Source organism: Pinus tabuliformis, chromosome 3_2, assembly GCF_031772625.1.
Source record: "Pinus tabuliformis cultivar Carrire ecotype Pingquan chromosome 3_2, CPIR1, whole genome shotgun sequence".
NCBI lineage: Eukaryota > Viridiplantae > Streptophyta > Pinopsida > Pinales > Pinaceae > Pinus > Pinus tabuliformis.
The window spans coordinates 853,166,810-853,189,387 of NC_142302.1; the positions used below are offsets into that span (position 1 = coordinate 853,166,810).

The following is a 22,578-nucleotide window of genomic DNA, read 5'->3' on the forward strand; positions in this document are numbered from 1 at the left end:
AAAATTCCATTTCATTAAAAAAACCCACAAAAAGACTTTATCCTAAGTATAAATGTATGTGAAGAAAGTGCATCAATATTACATTTTCCTTAGTGGTGATGTTCACTCCACACATTCATTTCGTATTAATTTTTAACTTAATTATATAATTCTTGATATACCTTTTCTTGTATAATAAATAAATCCCCTATATAAATATCCCCACCCTTAGTTTTAATATAAACTATATAATTTACCCCATATCCGGACAAAACCCTCTTAATACACCTCTAGGCAGAAACCTAAACTAATCCCGTCATTACACCCCGCCCAATCATTTTAACCCATGACTAAATCTTAATTAATCCCAAGCTGCCAAGGATTAAAGCCCTGGGCCCCCTCGAAGCCTATGCTCATGTTATCTGCGCACATCCCTCGCCCAACTATCGTTCGATTAACCGTGCCCACATCTGACGGTCCACAGCCACATTGGGTGCACCCGATGGCTGACTATTACCCGCCCAATAAGTTGGTTTTCCCTGGCCCCCCAACTGCTACGTGTCGAGCGCTGGCATAGATCGGGTGACCCCTCCCAAATACTGACTTCTCTACAAAAGTGGTGCAATGGCTTGGGAAACCACCTCCTCGCCAAGCCCAAAAAAATGCCCATTGTTAATTTGGGAATTACCCGCCAAAATGTGACCGTTGCTCCATAAAAAGGCGAAGAGGCCCCTTTTCGCCTTTTTTCACTCATTTTTTGTGCAAACCTCTAGTAACCAGTGTGACACCTGAAAACATTGAATTCGCCCATTAAACTCCAATTTCATCCCTGAAGAAGCTGCAAAGACCCCATTCAAGCTCTCAAATCCATACCAGAGCCATTCAAACTTCTATAGCTGCCATGAACTTCGAATTTGAAGTTAATTCACCCATTGCAGGTATTTGAAAACAAACTACCAGGTAACCCTTTCAATTTGAAAATGTTTAGTCTATAAAGTGTTTTAATTAAGTAAAATTAATTGAAATTGCTTTAAAATTAAAAGTCTGTGCCCAAACCCTTCTGAAAGCTTTCAGTTTCTGTCAAAACCTCTGAGTAAACCTGTAAAGCCAAATTCAAATCCAAAAGAACTGAATTATGGCTGCTCTTATCGTCGTGGATGTCAGACCTGTCACAACTCCCCATTTGGACCTCGATCACCTTCGCCTGGCTGACAGGGATTTCCAAATCAAAGATACAACTACCCATACACTCCTACTTAAAATCCATTGCTTGAGTAGGGACAAAAATCTGAACCATGTTGATGATATTGGCCTTTGGGAGTCAAATTTTCCCAAATACTAGTTTCCAGAGGCACATGTCTTCCCTGAAATTGTCCATATATGCCATGCATGTTACATTCCCAACCAGAGAGCTATAATGTCCCATAACCAAAAGGTTTTATTCACAATTACAGCTGAATCAATTAATGATATGTTACAAGTCCAACCAGGTCCAAACCTGACCCCACTCTCCATTGGGGATTTGTTAGACCTGTACACCAAGTTGAGTCCCTCTAGATTTGCCCAGATATTCAATACTTTCATTGTAGAAGAGCAGCACATTCCTAAATATGCCCCTCCATATGTTTCTGCCATTTTCTCTGATAGGGGGAAGCAAATTGTGACCATGACATCATGTGTTCTGGGCTGTACCACTTATGAATTTTTTGATGAACTTGTCCTGGCCTTCATGTCCATTTACACCCCAGGACAGCCTCCTACTACTTTGTATGATTATGCCCAGTTCATAGCTGAAAGGATGCATGAACAATTCACCAGAATGCATAATGAGAGAGTATTCAAATACTCATCTATTCTCTACCATATGTGTTTATACTATCATCCAGACAAATTTCCATTCACTCTCTAGAAACTGGATACTAAAGGCCAGCCCAGGTCTACCATATTTTGGACCCCACATTTCCACAAGTTTCAATCATTGTATACCTATACAGATTTCATTGATTCTTTTGTTCATCCAGTCATTACCATGCTGACAGGAAGCCCTCCACCTAGAATAATTCAAAATATCAAAAGGGTTCTTTAGTTGTCTAAGAAAAGTAAATTGGGAGATTGGTACCTTTACCAAAACCACATACAAATAAAAATCTATGGTTGCTAGCTTGCCCCATACAAACTACCCAAATACCTCCCCATGAGGTTATTTTCTCTAGAGTACTATAGGCAGATAATGATCTCTGATGAGATCAATTTTTTTTCAGCGAAGAAAAGATCTCAATTGAAAGTCAAAAACCAATTAGGCCCCCTCATTTGCAATTCTAGAGAGGCAGGGGGGGAAGCAAAACAAATTCTCCAACAAATGAAGTTTCAAAAAATTTTCATGTGGAGGTATGACCCTCAGGAGTTTATGACCAGATTGAGAAAGAAGGTTAAGTTGGGACCTTATATTCATCACCCTATACCAGAAATAGAGAGATATGCCAACCAGTCTGAGTGGTTGGAAAATACTCTCTTAGATAAAGATAGCACAAAGGTAGATGTTGAGAATGCCTTGATTGATTTAGAAAGACAGCTTGATGAGTGCTCATTTCTGAAGGTACCTGAACAACAAGAAAGAACCATGAGCACCCCTCCTATTATACAGACTCCTCAGAATGAGGAAAACAATCCCAAAAGGGGAAGAGGGGAAGCCTCCAGCTCAGGCATGGAAACTTCCAATGTTCAATATGAGGCCAGTCAGAGTAAACTTTTCATTTTGTTTTTTCATTTTTCATTTTTCTTAACTGTGCATAGAACTTATTCATTTCAGAGGCGGAAGAGGGATCTCGACTTATTGAGAGCAGAAGAGGTTGTTCCTTTAGAGAAGTAGTTTTATATATACCTTTGATGTTCTTGTTAAGGTTTTCCCCCTCACCTTACTCTACTTGACTGAGCTGAAAATGATTAACCCAAAAACAACTGACTAGAGTAGGTGACACTAGTTAGCACGAAAGCATTGTGTTTTCACCAAGGTTCACTTTGAACAATACTTATTTTCCATCAACGTGTCATGGACTAAAGATAACAAGTTCTTCATACAGAGGTAGAATGGCAGATAACCAGCTAGTTATAGCTGTACAAGTCCTCTTGTACTTTACCCGTCTTGTTTCAAGAGTCACACATAGTTTCATGCAAAACTAACCTATGAGTGAAAAACAAGCAAACAAACATAAAAGAAAGTAGAAGTTGAAGTAAATGCGAAAGAAAAGAGGAAAGAAAACAAGAAAGTAGAGAAACCAACATGTGAAGTAAGTAATCAAACAAGCATGCAAGAAAACAACCAAAATCAAACACTACTCCTACTCCTAAGCTAATGGTGCATGGGCCTGATCACGTGAAGTGATACTTCAAATGTAGCAACCGGCACATTGGTTGAGCCATGTTGGTGAAGGCATGGTCCGTGAGCAACCCAGTTGTACAAATGGGAAAACAAGAAAGATATAACAATGAAGACAAACACAATCCATGTTTCAATGTGTCCACAAAACATAAGTGAGTGCAAGTACATGACATGCAGTATGTGGACTTGTCACGGTGTTGTGCGACACTATGTGCAGTTGTGAAGCATACGCATACTCTTGACTATGACATGCAAGAAAACGAAAGAAACAAATACAACTTTCGTCATGCAGTGTGCTTGCAACGTAAGATTCCTCCAATGCACAAGCGATGGGATCATGTAGTTCGAGTGGAGGAAGTATGATTTGTGTGTGAGATTGATATTTAATGCATACATATGTGTGATGAGGAGCCTTGGTCATTTTAGCAATTTCCTGATCGGAAGTGAAACCAACCTTAGGATAGTGAGGGATTGACATAACCATTAGCTTGGGCTAAAGTGCCTTGACAGTCTGGGGGGTTTTGACTTCGTCGTCAGATAAATCATCATAAACCAGTGGCTTCGAAAAATCAACTACGATAGAATCATCATCATGATCAAATATGGGAGTAAATAGATCACAACAACTATGATCAGAAAAATCAATGATTTAATCGGCATCCTCATGATATGATGAATCAAACAGAGGGGAAGATGAGAAGCGTAAACAATTACCCTCTGCATTTTGGAAAAGGCAGGTGAAAAGTCAAGTGGATTTTCAATGAATAATTTATCCTCACCATTGTTAGATGATGGACTGACATCGGTGTGCCCTGCGAATGATAAAAAATGGGTGCATCCGTAGAGGGAAAGACACATGCGAAATCAAGGATGGCAGGTTCACCAAAGATGTCAGGAAAAGAAGGAGGAGGCTAGGACGGAAGGGAGTCATCCTTCACCGAGTGTTGATGCTCAAGCTCCCGGTCATAATCTTCATGAATGACAATGCATGTTGATTGTGGAACACCAACTCCATGGATGGCTTGATCCTCGTTCATAACAAGTGTAGAGTCTGGAATGGAAGAACACAAGACAACATCATCTGGAGGATCAGCCGAGCATGAATATGGAGGTTATGGTACAAAATGCATGTGACAACTCGATGAACTCACAACCAAATATACACAAAAAATAAGTGAAATGATATTGGGTGGATGTGACAGTTGAACATATTCGTGTGCCTATTCTCTTGCATCACTCTGTATTGGTGGATCTATTTGATAAGGGGATAGCGGATAGTCACTTGTGACAGTGACCGTGTCCATCTATGATTGCAGAGCTCCATCACTAAAGTATGCTGAGCAAGGCTTGGGCTCAAACTTCTTCTTGGGATGGATTGATTTGTTAAGACATTACTCAAATCTATCCTGTTAGGTTCCTATAGTGATAGGATTCATAATTTTTAATCGGATAAGGTTAAGCCTTGTAATATTGTACATACATTTTCTTACTGCAAATGTTTTCCATATTAAAAATTAAAAAACTGTAAAGAAGGTATGTCCTAAAAGAAATATCAAAGGACAAAAATAATAAGAAAAGATAAAAAAATGAAGATATATGAAACCCAAAACAAAAAGAGATCATGAAAGTGTGTGTTAGTGTCAGCCTTTGTAGCCTTCCTCCAGTGATCAAATATTCTCTTACAAAGTGATTTTAAGGTGTCAAGGTCAAATTTTGTCATTTCAAAGAGTCTTCAAGCAAAATTTGGTCACTAGGCTTTAGGTCTAGGGTTTGTTTTCACTCTTTTCAAAGTTGTCCAAATGGTAGTCCATGTCATCACTCAGCTGAGTGTATCATCATTCAGAGGGTTTTCATCATCATGTCAGGATCCAATGGGTCATTTTACACCTTGTTCATGCTTCAGTTGCGTCTAGGTAAGTTCATTTCCCTCTCCTAGGGTTTTGAAGGCAATTTCTCTTGAATGGCCAAATCATTAGAAAAACTTGCATCCTAATGTTCATACACCTTCCCCTATCCTTAATTTACCTTATTAAACACTTCCCATCACTGAGATCCCCCAAATCCTTCATTTTCGCACAAACCCTAGTTTATTGCCACAACTTGGCAATTTTCTAGGCTAGGCCTGTGTTTTGCCCTTTTGGACCCCTTCCCCTCACTCGATCTCTGAGATTCCACTTTGCCCTGCTTCCTAACATCCCTCCCTAGTTCCAAAAATTTCCCCAAGAATTTAGAAGCCCCTTATCCCCTTCATTTCGCTTCATTTCGACAAAATCCGTTGTTTCACACATCAGGATAGGTTTAACTCAAGTGATGTTTCAGAGAAATAAAACATGAATTTTGGAAAACCAAGAGAGATTTTTGTTCACAATATGCCAAGGAAGAAAAACCTCCTTCACTTTTTACACAGGTATAATGGTTTTTGAGAAATGTCAAGAATACAGTTGCCTCAGGAGAATTGATGCACCTGCTGGAAGTAGTGTTGGGAGATTTGATTTCTGACAAGGTAAATGATTTCAAAATTGAACAATTCTACTTGAGTTGGAAAGTAGACTCAAAGCGCTTTCCAACGAGCTATCACATGCCTAATTTGGACACCGGGAAGGCCTCCAAAAGCCTCCTATAAAAGTGCACTGCTCATACAAGGTGTGCGTTGCGCATATAGAGATGCGCTGCGCATTGGGCCTCATTGGCTAGTGTAAATTAACAAGGGCGCTGCTCATATAGAGGTGCACTGCGCATTGGGTTTGTGCGCTGCACATTGGGTTATAGCACCAAGAAAACTTTGTTCATGCGACCAGATCTTGCCAAATCGACTCCAAAACTTGCAAGTAGGTTTTTCATGGCTGCTTAGTCGATTTTGAAAATGCTTATAGTGTGTTTAAAGTGGGGAAATTAATGTGTTGGGTATGGTGAGGTGACACCCTATGCTCATAAGCAGACTCATTCCTTAGGGTTTTAGAAACATGTTGATGCCTTTGTGAGGGTTTTCCCAGCTTGTATGGTTGATATATGTACCTTGCATCTATTGTCAAAGTGTCACTGCCCTCATGCTTTCAGTTTATCATTTTACCACTGCTGCCATTGCCATTGTATTACCATTGTTATTTCCTCTATTTTATTATGGTCATTATCACATCATTTTCCCATCCTCCATTGATAAAATACAATCCCATACTCATTTTCCCCTTTGACAAATTTTAGCCAGCATCACAAAGGTTGCACATAACACGTTTTACTCATTTGTCAAATACCCTTGTGATCAAAACAGTCACTTTTTTATGCCAATCTACTTAAAAAGAGCTATTACCACTGTGGCTTGTTTCCTATGATGCTTTGGTATACATGTAACATGTTTAGGTTTCGAGCATACATTGAACTTTTGATTTCACTACACCTATATCAACATACATATTGCAGACATCTTGTTTTCAAAGCCATGTCAGACACAGATTCAGTTTATGAGTAGGAGGTAGAGGCTAACCGAGAGCTTTGGCTCGAGAGGGTCAACATTCACTTAGAGAAGTTGTTGGCAAAGGCTAATAGAGATAAAGATATGCTTCACCACATGAAAACATCATTATTGGGCTCGCATGCATGTCAACAAAGCAAAAGTGAAGATTTTGAAAAAGAGGTTGAGCCAAGCACTAAAACGGCGAAAGAAGTCGGATCCACTTCGAGTTTTGGCCGAAGCTTTGTTGGCTGAGCATAACACATGATGGAGGGTCTTCACTCTGAATTTGAGCCAATTCGGAGAAATTTTTGTCATTTTGAAAATTTTGGTCCCCAAAAATAGGTTTTTTGGTTATACGCGCATGCGCGCTCGCTTTTAATTGGGACACTTGCTGGAGGAAAAATTTGTATTTTTGGGTTTTTCATGGTAAGTTACGCATGCTCAGCTATTGCTGAAGTATTTCATCAAGTTATGGACGGTCAAAAGGCCCAAAAACACCATGAAAATCACCTTGCTGCCACCTTTTACAACAGCAGGAAGTACCTCTGGTAGAATGCCGTTTTGAGAGGGCAAATGAGCACGAAATTCGAAAATTCCACTTGGGTTGGAAAGTAGACATCTAGGGCTTTCCAACGAGCTATAGTGATCTCAATTTGGATTCTGGGAAGTGCCTAAAAATCAGTCTGAAATATGCGCTACGCATAGAGATCAGGGCGTTGCGCGTAGAGGTTTTTGGTCAATTTCTCACTTGCCAGCTCAGGAATTCGACCAGTTATGACTTGTTTCACCTCTTGATGTAATTTTTGGTTTGTCTTGATGTAATTTAATGTACATGATGTAAATTTGGTACTTATTTACCTATTCTAGATGATTCATTCACAAAATAGCAAAAATTTAATGAATGAATTAGTTTCCTAGCATATAGGGGTTAGTTGGTTGACTACCTAGATTTCAGTTCCTTGTTTAGAATTGGTTGAAACTGCTCCTAGAAGGAGGAGCTCGACCCCTAGAGGTTAGGGAATGGGTTGGCATGGTCTATATTATGTAAATTTTCAATCAGTAGCAGGGGTTGGACTCTTGGGAAGATTTTGGCACATTATTGTACATATTTTTCATATTTTGGCTAAGGAAAGATCAGAGATTTTGCAGCACCTGTTGGGATTCTTGTGGCTTTCAGTTCTTGATGGTGTTTTTTCTCAGTTATTGTAAGTTTATTCATATTTACATGTATGCCATTCCTTCTTATGCTTCTGAAACTAAATGAATGGGTAAATGAGGTTGAATTCATTGTTCACAGTGCTCTTCCTCTAAATTTTATTTAGTTTTACATGTTTTCATCAATTTGGAGAGGATCCATGTACTCCTTTGCCCTCTTCAGCTCCTTGTCATTCTGATCCATCCTTACACCTAATCTAATCCATCAATACTATTGCCTACCTCGCCCCAACTCGAATTCTGCAAAGATCTGACCTTAATCCCCGCACCCAAAATTGTTCTTTCCCATTTCTCCAACAGAAACCCAATCATTTATTAAAAACCCCTTTCTATCAATTTACTAGCCTAAAATCAGTATTTATTGTGATACATCTCAGCCTCTTTGAAGATCTTTTGCCGAGATAGACCCGGAGAGAGCCCTCTCCTGTCCTCGTAGGGCTAGCTACGAGGCTGAGCTTGGTTTGATGTGGCCTTGAGTTTTGCCTTCCTCAACCTGAGGCAGATTTGAGCGCTAACATAGTGGCGACCATACTGGGGAAAAATGGTTTGCTTGTTGATGTCATTTGTTTTAGAGCTACAGACGGAGCCTGAAGTTATGCTAGGTAGCCTTCGAAACGCTTTTGCTTTGCATTAGCGGAAGTAGATAAACGCTGCTTCAGTCAATCTCCGGTCTAGCTTGTAAACGTGAAATCTAACTTGTTAATTACCCCAGTATATGTATCAAGATCAGATCTAATGGTTGATGGTGGACAACGATCAGACATAAGAAGGCTGAAATCATTCATCTGGTGACTCCTTTCACTGAAGAATCCAGCAACCTGTGCTTCATGGTGACTCCACTGCAGAGAGATCAGTAGCATTGAGATTTCTCAAGATGGATCGGATTGCAAGAAGATACGCTCCCATGAGCTGAGATCACATCCCAGGTTTTCCAAACAAAATGCCCAAGGTAGATTGGTCAAAGAATTTTCCTATGTTGAGAAATGTGGAAGGTAATGATGCTGCTCTTCATCTGGTGAAATTTCACATTCATGTGCATAAATTAAATATCGACTTTCCTGAAGATTATTTGATGATAATGTTTATGGCTACTCTGGAAGATGAAGCCCGATCTTGGTATGAAAGTTTACCATCTGCTTCTGTTTACTGTTTAAAGGATTTTCATACCTGTTCTTTGAAAAGTATAAAGAATCATATCCATCCTTTGCTTTAGTTCAGGACTGTTGTAGCCATGTTCATAGCTTTATTGAAGATCTTGAGGATTTTTATGGGCGTGATGACTTGATGGATGGAGAAATCATGGAGGCTCTGTATGAGAATCCATTTCAGCAACATGAAGAGAACCTAGAGGATTCCCATCAAGATGCTCAGGAAATTTTGCAGCAGAATCAAGATCAGCAGGTTGAAATTTGCAATATGGCTGAAATTGATGAAAGAGAAGAGCTCGTTTCAGATCTGCCCATAGAAGAAGACAACATACAGATTGCAGAATGTGATAATGTTAGGACAGCTACTTCAGAACTAGATTCAAATTGTAATGACCAACCATATCTTGTGCTGAAGCCCATCAAAGAGAGCTCTGCTGTTGAGATCATAGACAGAGTTTTGGATTCAGATGTTCATAAAAAACAAAATGAGATCTTTGTGCAAGTAAGTGATAAATCTCCTTTAAATAACTCAGTAATAAATGATAGTTTGAATGCCCTGTCATATGAAGATAATTACTGTTTAAGAAGAAGAAAACAAAAAGCATTGTCTCCTTTCTCTGAAGATGAGATAGATCTACTTTTGAGAGTTCTTGTTACAGCCCAAGCTACAACAGATTTGCAGTGCACACATAGTTAGGAAAGTGTTGGTGAAACTTCTTCCTCTTTTGAAAAAGATGACTGTCTTATAGTCAGTTTTGTAGACCAGTAAAAAGATAATATTTTATTTCACAAAGATGATAAGGCTATCATGTTTGATAATCTCGAAGATTGTTTTTTGTTTAAGAATGACCTACAACACATTCACACCATAGAAGATCAAAACATTCAGGATTTCCATTCATATTCCTCTTCATATGTTTCATGTGCTGAAATGTTTTTCCAAGAAGAGATCTGCTCATCCATTTGTTCATATTTTTTTGAAGCCTATGAGCATACTTTTACTGAAGCACATGATGAAGGCAGATCAGAATTTGAAGCAAAAGACACCTTGCTTTTTCAGCATGATGTGGCAATGGCAAATCTTCATGTTTTTCAAGATCCTCTAGCAAGTTTGTTGCAACCAACATTGAAGTTGTTTATGTAGTATTCAGTGAGGAAGGAGATCACGGTCAACTAGGTTTTTGGATGCCCAATGATCAGTTTGTATTGTTGACCAGAAGATCTAGTAGGAATAATCAGTCAAGAAGCCATCTTCTTGATTGGTTGCATTGGCATTTTGATATAGTTTGAGGATATATTGTCTTGTAAGGAACACATGTGGCCATGTACTGCCACTAAGTTTTAGGTTGTAAGTTCAGGTCTTAGTCAAGTTGAGTCATTTTTCAAGTCAGTTTTCAATCAAGTTCAAGTCAAATAAATTAATTCATCAGTCTTTTGTCATTTGTTTCGCAATAATTGACTCCATTTCCCAATGGACGAAGGCACTGGTCTGCTCTCCCAAAGATATGTCGTTCTTGGCACCTCTAAGGAGCTACCATCCCCATTGGAGCCAATGTTAGTGTCAACCTTTGTAGCCTTCCTCCAATGATCAAATATGCTCTTACAAAGTGATTTTAAGTTGTCAAGGTCAAATTTTGTCATTTCAAAGAGTCTTCAAGCAAAATTTGGTCACTAGGCTTTAGGTCTAGGGTTTGTTTTCACTCTTTTCAAAGTTGTCCAAATGGTAGTCCATGTCATCATTCAGCTGAGTGTATCATCATTGAGAGGGTTGTCATCATCATGTCAAGTTCCAATGGGTCATTTTACATCTTGTTCATGCTTCAGTTGCGTCTAGGTAAGTTCATTTCCCTCTCCTAGGGTTTTGAAGGCAATTTCTCTTGAATGGCCAAATCATCAGAAAAACTTGCATCCTGATGTTCATACACCTTCCCCTATCCTTAATGTACCTTATTAAACACTTCCCATCACTGAGATCCCCCAAATTCTTCATTTTCGCACAAACCCTAATTTCTTGCCACAACTTGGCAATTTTCTAGGCTAGGCCTGTGTTTTACCCTTTTGGACCCCTTCCCCTCACACGATCTCTGAGATTCCACTTTCCCATGATTCCTAACATCCCTCCCTAGTTCCAAAAATTTCCCCAAGAATTTAGAAGCCCCTTATCCCCTTCATTTCACTTCATTTCGACAAAATCCCTTGTTTCACACATCGGGATAGGTTTCACTCAAATGATGTTTCAGAGCAATAAAAGATGAATTTTGGAAAACGGAGAGAGGTTTTTGTTCAAAACATGCCAAGGAAGAAAAAATTCCTTCACGTTTTACACAGGTATAATGGTTTTTGGGAAATGTCAATAATACCGTTGCCTCAGGAGAATTGATGCGCCTCCTGGAAGTAGTGTTGGGAGATTTGATTTCTGACAAGGTAAATGAACTCCAAATTGAACAATTCCACTTGGGTTGGAAAGTAGACTCAAACTCCTTTCCAACGAGCTATGACACACCTAATTTTGACACTGGGAAGGCCTCCAAAAGCCTCCTGCAAAAGTGCACTTCTCATACAAGGTGTGTGCTGTGCATATAGAGGTGCGCTGCGCATTGGGTTTGTGCACTGTGCATTGGGTTACAGAACCAAGAAAACTTTGTTCATGCGACCATATCTTTCCAAATCGAATTCAAAACTTGCAAGTAGGTTTTTCATGGCTGCTCAGTCGATTTTGAAAATGCTTATAGTGTGTTTAAAGTGGGGAAATTAATGTGTTGGGTATGGCGAGGTGACACCCTATGCTCATAAGCAGACTCATTCCTTAGGGTTTTAAAAACATGTTGATGGCTTTGTGAGGATTTTCCTAGCTTGTATGGTTGATATATGTACCTTGCATCTATTGTCAAAGTGTCACTTCCCTCACTCTTTTAGTTTATCATTTTACCATTGCTTCCATTGCCATTGTATTACCACTGTTATTTCCTTTGTTTTATTATGGTCATTATCACATCGTTTTCACATCCTCCATTGATAAAATACAATCCCATACTCATTTTCCCCTTTGACAAATTTTATCCAGCATCACAAAGGCTGCACATAACACGTTTTACTCATTTGTCAAATACCCTTGTGATAAAAAAGTCATTGTTTTATGCCAATCTACTTAAAAAGAGCTATTACCACTGTGGCTTGTTTCCTATGATGCTTTGGTATACATGTAACATGTTTAGGTTTTGAGTATACATTGAACTTCTGATTTCACTACACCTATATCAACATACATATTGCAAACATCTTGTTTTCAAAGCCATGTCAGACATAGATTCAGTTTATGAGTAGGAGGTAGAGGCTAACCGAGAGATTTGGCTTGAGAGGGTCAACATTCACTTAGAGAAGCTGTTGGCAAAGGCTAATAGAGATAAATATATGCTACGACACATGAAAACATCATTATTGGGCTCGCATGCATGTCAACAAAGCAAAAGTGAAGATTTTGAAAAAGAGGTTGAGCCAAGCACTAAAACGGCGAAAGAAGTCGGATCCACTTCGAGTTTTGGCCGAAGCTTCATTGGCTGAGCATAACACATGATGGAGGGTCTTCACTCCGAATTTGAGTGAATTCAGAGAAAATTTTGGCATTTTGAAAATTTTGGTCCCCAAAAACAGGTTTTTTTGTTATACGCGCAGCGCGCATGCGCGCTCGCTTTTGATTGGGACACTTTCTGGAGGGAAAATTTGTATTTTTAGGTTTGTCATGGTAAGTTACGCATGCTCAGCTATTTCTGAAGCATGTCATCAAGTTATGGATGGTCAAAAGGCCCAAAAACACCATGAAAATCACCTTGCTGCCACCTTTTGCAACAATAGGAAGTACCTCTGGTAGAATGCAGTTTTGAGAGGGAAAATGAGCTCCAAATTGGAAAATTACACTTGGGTTGGAAAGTAGACATCTAGGGCGTTCCAACGAGCTATCGTGAGCTCAATTTGGATGCCAGGAAGTGCCTCAAAATCAGTCTGAAATGTGCACTATGCATAGAGATCAGGGCGCTGCGCATAGAGGTCTTTGGTCAATTTTTCACTTGCCAGCTCAGGAATTCGACCAGTTATGACTTGTTTCACCTCTTGATGTAATTTTTGGTTTGTCTTGATGTAATTTAATGTACATGATTTAAATTTGGTACTTATTTACCTATTCTAGATGATTCATTCACAAAATAACAAAAATTTAATGAATGATTCAGTTTCCTAGCATATAGGGGTTAGTTGTTTGACTACCTAGATTTCAGTTCCTTGTTTAGAATTGGTTGAAACTGCTCCTAGAAGGAGCAGCTCGACCCCTAGAGGTTAGGTAATGGGTTGGCATGGTCTATATTATGTAAATTTTTAATCAGTAGCAGGAGTTGGACTCTTGGGAAGATTTTGGCACATTATTGTACATATTTTTCATATTTTGGCTAAGGAAAGATCAGAGATTTTGTAGCACCTGTTGGGATTCTTGTGGCTTTCAGTTCTTGATGGTGTTTTTCCTCAGTTATTGTAAGCTTATTCATGTTTACATGTATGCCATTCCTTCTTATGCTTCTGAAACTAAATGAATGGGTAAATGAGGTTGAATTCATTGTTCACAGTGCTCTTCCTTTAAAATTTGTTTAGTTTTACATGTTTTCGTCAGTTTGGATAGGATCCATGTACTCCTTTTCCCTCTTCAGCTCCTTGTCATTCTGATCCATCCATACACCTGATCAAAGGCATCAAGACTATTGCCTACCTCTCCCCAACTCAAATTCTGCAAATATCTGACCTTAATCCCCGCACCCAAAATTGTTCTTTCCCATTTCTTCAACAGAAACCCAATCATTTATTAAAAACCCCTTTCTATCAATTTACTAGCCTAAAATCAGTATTTATTGTGAGTCATCTCAACCTCTTTGAAGATATTTTGCCGAGATAGACCCAGAGAGAGCCCTCTCCTGTCCTTGTAGGGCTAGCTACGAGGCTGAGCTTGGTTTGATGTGGCCTTGAGTTTTGCCTTCCTCAGCCTGAGGCAAATTTGAGCGCTAACATAGTGGCGACCATACTGGGGAAAAATGGTTTGCTTGTTGATGTCATTTGTTTTAGAGCTACAGACGGAGCCTGAAGTTATGCCAGGTAGCCTTCGAAACACTTTTGCTTTGCATTAGCGGAAGTAGATAAACGCTGCTTCAGTCAATCTCCGGTCTAGCTTGTAAACGTGACATCTAACTTGTTAATTACCCCAGTATATGTATCAAGATCAGATCTGATGGTTGATGGTGGACAACGATCAGACATAAGAAGACTGAAATCATTCACCTAGCGACTCCTTTCACTGAAGAATCCAGCAACCTGTGCTTCATGGTGACTCCACTGCAGAGAGATCAGTAGCATTGAGATTTCTCAAGATGGATCAGATTGCAAGAAGATACGCTCCCATGAGCCGAGATCACATCCCAGGTTTTCCAAACAAAATGCCCAAGGTAGATTGGTCAAATAATTTGCCTATGTTTAGAAAGGTGGAAGGTAATGATGCTGCTCTTCATCTGGTGAAATTTCACATTCATGTGCATAAATTAAATATCGACTTTCCTGAAGATTGTTTGATGAAAATGTTTATGGCTACTCTGGAAGATGAAGCCCGATCTTGGTATGAAAGTTTACCATCTGCTTCTGTTTACTGTTTAAAGGATTTTCATACCATGTTCTTTGAAAAGTATAAAGAATCATATCCATTCTTTGCTTTAGTTTAGGACTGTTGTAGCCATGTTAATAGCTTTATTAAAGATCTTGAGGATTTTTATGGGCGTGATGACTTGATGGAAGGAGAAATCATGGAGGCTCTGTATGAAAATCCATTTCAGCAACATGAAGAGAACCTAGAGGATTCCCATCAAGATGCTCAGGAAATTTTGCAGCAGAATCAAGATCAGCAGGTTGAAATTTGCTATATGGCTGAAATTGATGAAAGAGAAGAGCTTGTTTCAGATCTGCCCATAGAAGAAGACAACATACAGATTGCAGAATGTGATAATTTTAGGACAGCTACTTCAGAACTAGATTCAAATTGTAATGACCAACCATATCTTGTTCTGAAGCCCATCAAAGAGAGCTCTGCTGTTGAGATCATAGACAGAGTTTTGGATTCAGATGTTCATAAAAAACAGAATGAGATCTTTGTGCAAGTAAGTGATAAATCTCCTTTAAATAAATCAGTAATAAATGATAGTTTGAATGCTCTGTCATATGAAGATAATTACTGTTTAAGCAGAAGAAAACAAAAAGCATTGTCTCCTTTGTCTGAAGATGAGATAGATCTACTTTTGAGAGGTCTTGTTACAGCCCAAGCTATAGCAGATTTGCCGTGCACACATAGTCAGGAAAGTGTTGGTGAAACTTCTTCCTCTTTTGAAAAAGATGACTGTGTTATAATCAGTTTTGTAGACCAGCAAAAAGATAATTTTTTATTTCACAAAGATGATAAGGATGTCATGTTTGATAATCTCGAAGATTGGTTTTTGTTTAAGAATGACCTACAGCACATTCACACCACAGAAGATCAAAACATTCAGGATTTCCATTCAGATTCTTCTTCATATGTTTCATGTGCTTAATTTCGTTTCCAAGAAGAGATCTGCTCATCCATTTGTTCAGATTTTTTTGAAGCCTATGAGCATACTTTTACTGAAGCACATGATGAAGGCAGATCAGAATTTGAAGCAAAATACACCTTGCTTTTTCAGCAGGATGTGGCAATGGCAAATCTTCATGTTTTTCAAGATCCTCTGGAAAGTTTGTTGCAACCAACACTGAACTTGTTTATTGTAGTATTCAGTGAGGAAGGAGATCATGGTCAACTAGGTTTTTGGATGCCCAGTGATCAGTTTGTATTGCTGACCAGAAGATCTAATAGGAAGAATCAATCAAGAAGCCATCTTCTTGATTGGTTGCATTGGCATTTTGATATAGTTTGAGGATATATTGTCTTGTAAGGAACACAGGGGGCCATGTACTGCCACTAAGTTTTAGGTTGTAAGTTCAGGTCTTAGTCAAGTTGAGTCATTTGTCGAATCAGTTTTCAATCAAGTTCCAGTCAAATAAATTAAGTCATTAGTCTTTTGTCGTTTTTTTTTTTTCGCAATAATTGACTCCATTGCCTAATGGACAAAGGCACTGGTCTGCTCTCCCAAAGATCTGCCGTTCTTGGCACCTCCAAGGAGCTACCATCCCCATTGGTGCCAATGTTAGTGTCAGCCTTTGTAGCCTTCCTCCAGTGATCAAATATGCTCTTACAAAGTGATTTTAAGGTGTCAAGGTCAAATTTTTTCATTTCAAAGAGTCTTCAAGCAAAATTTGGTCTCTAGGCTTTAGGTCTAGGGTTTGTTTTCACTCTTTTCAAAGTTGTCCAAATGGTAGTCCATGTCATCATTCAGCTGAGTGTATCATCATTCAGAGGGTTTTCATCATCATGTCAGGTTCCAATGGGTCATTTTACACCTTGTTCATGCTTCAGTTGCGTCTAGGTAAGTTCATTTCCCTCTCTTAGGGTTTTGAAGGCAATTTCTCTTGAATGGCCAAATAATTAGAAAAACTTGCATCCTGATGTTCATACACCTTCCCCTATCCTTAATGTACCTTATTAAACACTTCCCATCACTGAGATCCCCCAAATTCTTCATTTTCGGACAAACCCTAGTTTCTTGCCACAACTTGGCAATTTTCTAGGCTAGGCCTATGTTTTGCCCTTTTGGACCCCTTCCCCTCACTCTATCTCTGAGATTCCACTTTCCCCTACTTCCTAACATCCCTCCCTAGTTCAAAAAATTTCCCCAAGAATTTAGAAGCCCCTTATCCCCTTCATTTCGCTTCATTTTGACAAAGTCCCTTGTTTCACACATTGGGATAGGTTTCACTCAAATAATGTTTCAGAGCAATAAAAGATGAATTTTGGAAAACTGAGGGAGGTTTTTGTTCACAACTTTCCATGGAAGAAAAACCTCCTTCACTTTTAACACAGGTATAATGGTTTTTGATAAATGTCAATAATACCGTTGCCTTAGGAGAATTGATGCACCTGCTGGAAGTAGTGTTGGGCGATTTGATTTCTGACAAGGTAAATGATTTCAAAATTGAACAATTCTACTTGGGTTAGAAAGTAGACTCAAAGAGCTTTCCAACGAGCTATCACATGCGTAATTTGGACACCGGGAAGGCCTCCAAAAGCCTCCTGCAAAAGTGCACTGCTCATACAAGGTGTGCGCTGCACATTGGGCCTCACTGGCTAGTGTAAATTAACAAGGGCGCTGCGCATATAGTGGTGCGCTGCGCATTGGGTTACAACACCAAGAAAAATTTGTTCATGCGACCAGATCTTGCCAAATCGACTCCAAAACTTGCAAGTAGGTTTTTCATGGCTGCTCAGTGGATTTTGAAAATGCTTATAGTGTGTTTAAAGTGGGGAACTTAATGTGTTGGGTATGGCGAGGTGACACCCTATGCTCATAATCAGACTCATTCCTTAGGGTTTTAAAAACATGTTGATGGCTTTGTGAGGTTTTTCCCAGCTTGTATGGTTGATATATGTACCTTGCATCTATTGTCAAAGTGTCACTGCCCTCACACTTTCAGTTTATCATTTTACCACTACTGCCATTGCCATTGTATTACCACTGTTATTTCCTCTGTTTTATTATGGTCATTATCACATTGTTTTCCCATCCTCCATTGATAAAATACAATCCCATACTCATTTTCCCCTTTGACAAATTTTAGCCAGCATCACAAAGGTTGCACGTAACACGTTTTACTCATTTGTCAAATACCCTTGTGATCAAAACAGTCACTGTTTTATGCCAATCTACTTAAAAAGAGCTATTACCACTGTGGCTTGTTTCCTATGATGCTTTGGTATACATGTAACATGTTTAGGTTTTGAGCATACATTGAACTTTTGATTTCACTACACCTATATCAACATACATATTGCAGACATCTTGTTTTCAAAGCCATGTCAGACACAGATTTAGTTTATGAGTAGGAGGTAGAGGCTAACCGAGAGATTTGGCTTGAGAGGGTCAACATTCACTTAGAGAAGCTGTTGGCAAAGGCTAATAGAGATAAAGATATGCTCTGACACATGAAAACATCATTATTGGGCTCGCATTCATGTCAACAAAGCAAAAGTGAAGATTTTGAAAAAGAGGTTGAGCCAAGCACTAAAATGGCGAAAGAAGTCGGATCCACTTCGATTTTTGGCCGAAGCTTTGTTGGCTGAGCATAACACATGATGGAGGGTCTTCACTTCGAATTTGAGCGAATTCGGAGAAAATTTTGTCATGTTGAAAATTTTGGTCCCCAAAAACAGGTTTTTTGGTTATACGCGCAGCGTGCATGCGCGCTCACTTTTGATTGGGACACTTGCTGGAGGAAAAATTTGTATTTTTGGGTTTTTCATGGTAATTTATGCATTCTCAGCTATTTCTGAAACATTTCATCAAGTTATGGACGGTCAAAAGGCCCAAAAACACCATGAAAATCACCTTGCTGCCAACTTTTGCAACAATAGGAAGTACCTCTAGTAGAATGCCGTTTTGAGAGGGAAAATGAGCTCCAAATTGGAACATTCCACATGGTTTGGAAAGTAGACATCCAGAGATTTCCAACGCGCTATCGTGAGCTCAATTTGGATGCCAGGAAGTGCCTCAAAATCAGTCTGAAAGTTGCACTACGCATAGAGATCAGGGCACTGCGCATAGAGGTTTTTGGTAAATTTTTCACTTGCCAGCTTAGGAATTCGACCAGTTATGACTTGTTTGACGTCTTGATGTAATTTAATGTACATGATGTAAATTTGGTACTTATTTACCTATTCTAGATGATTCATTCACAAAATAGCAAAAATTTAATGAATGAATCAGTTTCCTAGCATATAGGGGTTAGTTGTTTAACTACCTAGATTTCAGTTCCTTATTTAGAATTGGTTGAAACTACTCCTAGAAGGAGGAGCTCGACCCCTAGAGGTTAGGGCATGGGTTGGCATGGTTTATATTATGTAAATTTTCAATCAGTAGCAGGGGTTGGACTCTTGGGAAGATTTTGGCACATTATTGTACATATTTTTCATATTTTGGCTAAGCAAAGATCAGAGATTTTGCAGCACCTGTTGGGATTCTTATGGCTTTCAGTTCTTGATGGTGTTTTTTCTCAGTTATTGTAAGTTTATTCATGTTTACATGTATTCCATTCCTTCTTATGCTTCTGAAACTAAATGAATGAGTAAATGAGGTTGAATTCATTGTTCACAGTGCTCTTCCCTTAAAATTTGTTTAGTTTTACATGTTTTCGTCAGTTTGGAGAGGATCCATGTACTCCTTTTCCCTCTTCAGCTCCTTTTCATTCTGATCCATCCATACACCTGATCAAAGGCATCAAGACTATTGCCTACCTCGCCCCAACTCAAATTCTCCAAAGATCTGACCTTAATCCCCACACCCAAAATTTTTCTTTCCCATTTCTCCAACAGAAACCCAATCATTTATTAAAAACCCCTTTCTATCAATTTACTAGCCTAAAATCAATATTTATTGTGAGTCATCCTAGCCTCTTTGAAGATCTTTTGCCGATATAGACCCGGAGAGAGCCCTCTCCTATCCTCGTAGGGCTAGCTACGAGGCTGAGCTTGGTTTGATGTGGCCTTGAGTTTTGCCATCCTCAACCTAAGGCAGATTTGAGCGCTAACAGTGTGCAAGTCTAAATGCCACTACTATTTTACTGTTTTACTGTCTTCAATAATGGTTGTGTGCATCTTGTCAATATATGCCACAAACCATGGTAGTAAAACTATTTAACCTTTAGTATTTCATGCTTTTAATTTTATGTTTATAGTTAGAGAATAAAATCTGACCAAACAGTTTAATCTTGGTAGATCAATAGTTAGGTAGAGAGATAAAATGTGCTCATAAGCTTAATCTGAGCCATAGGATGATATAAGGTTAGAATTAGATAGTTTACTTTTTAAAAGAAAAAGGATTGATAAGGCTTTACTAGCATAAATGCAGCCAAATAAATGATGAAAAATTGTTAGGGTAAGTAATGGGTAGGTAGAGGAAGGGTTGTTGAAGTAGAAAGTTAATTGCACAAAAACACTTCTATCATGTTTAAATACATCTTTCAATACACATAAACATTTAAGAAGGCAAAACAATAGTTTACAAATTCATTAATTAACTCCCCTTCATTCTTTTCACCCCTTTACTTACTAATTTCCCCATTCACAAGTAAGTTCTAGTACTTAAATCCTTCAAGTCATAAAGGCTCAGAGCATTTCTCTAACTTTTGGAGGGACTAGACCCTTAGCTTAATGACTTATAGACATCAAGTGTTAGAATCCCCTTCATAATATTCATCTCCCTTCATTTCCCTTCATTTCCCTAATAAGACCCCTTTTACTAAGGTTAAACTTCATTTACCTAGGAAAAAGTAAATGACCCCAAGTTAAAATTCCATTTCATTCAAAAAACCCACAAAAAGGCTTTATCCTAAGTATAAATGTATGTGAAGAAAGTGCATCAATATTAAATTTTCCTTAGTGGTGATGTTCACTCCACACATTCATATCATATTAATTTTTAAATTAATTATATAATTCCCGATATACCTTTTCTCGTATAATAAATGAATCCCCTATATAAATATCCCCACCCTTAGTTTTAATATAAACTATATAATTTACCCCATATTTCGACAAAATCCTCTTAATACACCTCTGTTCAGAAACCTAAACTAATGCCATCGTTACGCCCCACCCGATCGTTTCAACCCATGATTAAATCTTAATTAATCCCAAACTATGAAGGATTAAAGCTCTGGGCCCCCCCGAAGCCTATGCTCATATTATCTACGCATATCTCTTGCCCGACTACCATTCAATCAACCATGCCCACATTTGACGGTCCACAACCATATTGGGTGCACCTGATGGCTGATCGTTACCTGCTCGATAAGGTGTTTTTCTCCGGCCTCCCAACTGCTATGTGTCGAGTGTTGGGGTAGATTGGGTGACCCCTCCCAAATACCACCTCCTCCACAAAAGTGGTGCAATGGCTTGGGAAACCACCTCCCTACCAAGACCGAAAAACCGCCCACTGTTCATTTGAGAATTACCCGCCAAAAAGTGACCGTTGCTCCATAAAAAGGCCAAGAAGCCCCTTTTCGCCTTTTTTAGCTCAGTTTCTGTTCAAACCTCTGCTAACTAGTGCGACACATGTGAACACTGAATTTACCCATTGAACTCCAATTTCATCCCTGAAGAAGCTGCAGAGACCCCAATCAAGCTCTCAAATCCATACCAGAGCCATTCAAACTTTTGGAGCTCTGATGAACTTGGAATTTGAAGTTAATTCACCTATTCTAGGTATTTGAAAACAAAATACCAGGCAACCCTTTCGATTTGAAAACATTTAGCCTGTAAAGTGTTTTAATTAAGTAAAATCAATTGAAATTGCTTTAAAATTAAAAGTTTGTGCCCAAACCCTTCTGAAAGCTTTCAGTTTCCATAAAAACCTCTGAATAAACTTGTAAAGCCAAATTCAAATCCATAAGAACTGAATTATGGCTGCCCCTGTCGCCATGGATGTCAGACCTATCACGACTCCCCATTTGGACCTCGACTACCTTCCCCTAGCTGACAGGGATTTCCAAATCAAGGATACAACTACCCATACACTCCTACTTAAAATCCATTTCTTGAGTAGGGACAGATATCTGAACCATGTTGATGATATTGGGCTTTGGGAGTCAATTTTTCCCAAATACTAGTTTCTAAACGTACATGTCTTCCCTGAAATTGTCCATATGTGCCATGCATGTTACATTCCCAATGAGAGAGCTATAATGGCCCCTAACCAAAAGGTTTTGTTCACAATTACAGCTCAATCAATTAATGAGATGTTACAAGTCCAACCAGGTCCAAACTTGACCCCACTCTCCATTGGGGATTTGTTAGACCTTTACACCAAGTTGAGTCCCTCTAGATTGGCCCAGATATTCCAAACTTACATTGTAGAAGAGTAGCACATTCCTAAATATGCCCCTCCATATGTTTCTACCATTTTCTCTGATAGGGGGAAGCAAATTGTGACCATGATATTATGTGTTCTAGGATGTACCACTAATGAATTTGTTGACGAACTTTTCCTGGCCTTCATGTCCATTTACACCCTAGGACAGCCTCCTGCTACTTTGTATGACTATGCCCAATTCATAGCTAAAAGGATGCATGAACAATTCACCAGAATGCATAATGAGAGAGTATTCAAATACTCATCTGTTCTCTACCATATGTTTTTATACTATCAGCTAGACAAATTTCCATTCACTCTCTAGAAAATGGATACTAAAGGTCAACACAG

The 22,578-nt window shown here is 38.9% G+C and overlaps 1 pseudogene; it reads right to left on the bottom strand.

Moving 5' to 3' along the window:
- Positions 1-1,015: 1,015 nt before the first annotated feature.
- Positions 1,016-22,578, bottom strand: part of LOC149183342 (uncharacterized) — a 144,825-nt pseudogene continuing 123,262 nt past the window's right edge.